The sequence below is a fragment of the Amblyomma mixtum genome, chromosome 3 (assembly GCF_055824585.1).
Source record: "Amblyomma mixtum isolate Tamu chromosome 3, ASM5582458v1, whole genome shotgun sequence".
In the NCBI taxonomy this organism is placed as follows: Eukaryota; Metazoa; Arthropoda; class Arachnida; order Ixodida; family Ixodidae; genus Amblyomma; species Amblyomma mixtum.
In genome coordinates this window covers 397,564,007-397,567,015 of record NC_143014.1, presented here as the reverse complement: position 1 = coordinate 397,567,015, position 3,009 = coordinate 397,564,007, and positions in this window count along the sequence as shown.

Genomic DNA, 3,009 nt, shown 5'->3' with positions numbered 1-3,009 from the left:
AGTGGGGCGCAGAGGAACGAAAAAACGAGAGAGAGGGCGTACGCAGAGCAGGAAAAATAAAAAGAAGAAAGAAGAAAAAAAAGGAAAAAAAAGGAAGGAAAAGGAGGCATGAGAACTTGCAAAAACGTGAAAAAAGGGGCGGGGAGGGGGGGGAGGGTGGCTCGCTAAGTACCTCCCTCATCTACCTCAACTTTTTGAAAAATACGAAATAGCCCAAATTCACTTACGGCCCCTTGTTAGCGCCCTGCGCCTTCGTAAGGCAGGCAAGTAGAAAATTGGGCTATCTAGCTGGACGACCGACGAACGCGATTCACAGTGATCCACAACCATATTAGTGTATAGCAACACTCCTAATCCTCGTTCGCAAACCAATGTAATGTATTGAGTATCATTCTTTTCGTTCTATTTGAAACGGCATTTAAAAAAGGGGGGGGGGGGTGGAAGGCCCCCTAATGGTTTACTGCAGAAGTCGTTTCAGGAGCAATGTTTGGGCATAAGGAAGAAAAGAAAGGTTGGGGTAGGAGACAGGCGGCATGTAGACGCAAACACTCAAAATGGTATGACCTCAGGCGATTGAGTCGAAGAGGCTGTGAATCTCACTGGGCCTCTGATTTCTGAAGTGCGGAGAGAGCTCCGGGGTTCTCATTTATACCGGCCTGCACCGTATTAAATTTGAAAATAAAGTATGATTCCCGTTGTTCCCGCTCACGGGTATTTTTGAAACCTCTCTGTAGCAGAGTGACTTTAATTTTGTCGAAATCATGATTTTCTTGACGGACGTGTTTCGACAGGGGGAGAAGAGGAAGTGATTTGACATGCGCGCGGTGATTACTGAATCGAATTCGGAAGGGATTCTCGGTCTGGCCAATGTATTCATTTGACAGTTGCCGCACTCGAGGATGTACAGTACGTTACTACTGTCACAATTCAAGTTCTCTCGAATGGAGTGTTTGAAATTAGAGTGTGTGCTCTGAGCCAACGTCGTTTTCTGCATGTGCTTGCAAACTTGACACCAATTCTTCCCGCAAGGCACGCAACCTACAGGCTCTTGCTTACTGATAGTAGAGTGAACCACATAATTTTGCAAATTTTTTGGTCGTCGGTAGGTGACCCGTGAAGCCGTTGGGAAAATCTTTGAGAGTCAGCCGCTTTGTTCGATGATGTTAAAATGTTTTCTTAGAATTTTGTTTACATTCCGAAGGTTATTCGCAAAGGTTAAGTCTAGATTAGAGCGGTGTTCATTGGGAGCTGCTGACGCGGGATCCCCAAACAGTTCGTTACGATTTCTCTCTTCCGCTTTTCTATTTGCATCGTCGACAATAGAGAGCGGATAGCGCTGATGAATCAAAACCTCCCGCATACGATTAGAATTATCCTTAAAATCTTCTGAGCGTGAGCACACTCGTTTCAATCTGATGGCCTGAGAGTATGGAATAGAGGTTTTGCAGTGGCGTGGGTGGCAGCTCTTGTAATGGAGGTACTGTTGTCTATCAGTGGGCTTCCTGTAGACACTGGTGATTAAGATGCCCTGTTCTATTCGAATCAAGACGTCCAAAAAGTTAATGTGATTGGTCGAATAGGTGTGCGTAAAAGAGAGGTTTGGATATATGTTGTTAAATGATCAGATAAACTGGATGAGCTGGTCCTCAGTGCCGGTCCATACCATGAATATATCGTCTAGGAAGCGTCTGTAGAAAGCCGGTTTTGTTGGATATGACCGAAGAAAGTCCGATTCAATGCTGTTCATGAATATGTTGGCATAGTTTGGCGCCATCTTTGTGCCCATAGCGGTGCCACTCGTTTGTAGGTAGAAAGAGTTGTTGAATTCGAAGGAGTTGAGTTTGAGAACCCGATTAGTCAGTTCTGCGAGGGTACTTTTGCTGGGAGAATCCAGGCTTTTGTATTTCTCATACGATGTGATCAGAGCCCGGATGCCGTCATCATGCGGTATATTAGTGTATAGGGATACCACGTCCAGGGTTGCCAGAAAAGCTCCTTCCGGAGCAGTAAATTGACTTAATTCTTTTAGAAAATGAGTAGTGTCACGAATGTAAGATGTGTGTTTAGGAGGGATATGCCTGATCAGAGAATCAATGTAGCTGGAGATCGGTTCCGTGAGTGTGCCAACGCCAGAAACGATCGGTCGACCCGGATGATTTTCTTTATGTATTTTTGGGAGCATGTAAAAGCGCCCTGGAGACGTATTTAATGGCGTCAACGCCTTACTTACTCGTGGCGGTAATTCACCTTCATCGGTGAGTTGTTTCAAGGTTTTTTCTATAATTTTGCTGTGCTCAGTGGTGGGGTCTGATGAAAGCAAGCGATAGAAATTGGAGTTATTGAGTTGGCGGTATCCCTCCTGGATATACTCTTCTTTATCTAAAATTACTATGCCGCCTCCTTTGTCAGCGGGTTTAATAACAATGTCCGTTCGCTTGCTGAGTGATTCCAAGGCGTCACGCTCATCCCTGGAATCATTCGGTGGTCCCGGTTTGTGTGCCTCGAAGGCCTGAATGATGTCTCGCTGAATCGCATTTATATACATGTCCAGATGTTTATCCCTACCGGATCTCGGTGTCCACTGTTCCTGAGAGGGAGGGAATGAGTTACAATTTTGGTTCGGCTTATCAGAAAAGTACTCCTGGAGTCTCAGATTTCGAGAAAAATTGTCGAGACCCTTTAGTAATTTGTATTCGTCATATCGGCCAGTATTTGGACAGAATTTCAGTCCACGTAACAATACCGATTTTTCCTCTTTGCTAAGGGGTGCGTTTGAGAGATTAATAATGTTCTCCTGTACATCCGAACCCTCCAATGTTTGATTAAATGGGGTTGCATGATCGCTTGCAGGCATGCGGGTGTATATAGGTTGTAATTTGTCCTCTCTTTGTTGCGATGCCACGGCGCTCTCTCTTCCTTCCTCAAGCTGGATGTTATCTCGCGAGAATTTTTTGCATTTGTTATTCCAGACTTGCTTAGTCTTGGTCCACTGAAAGAACTCAAGCTCTT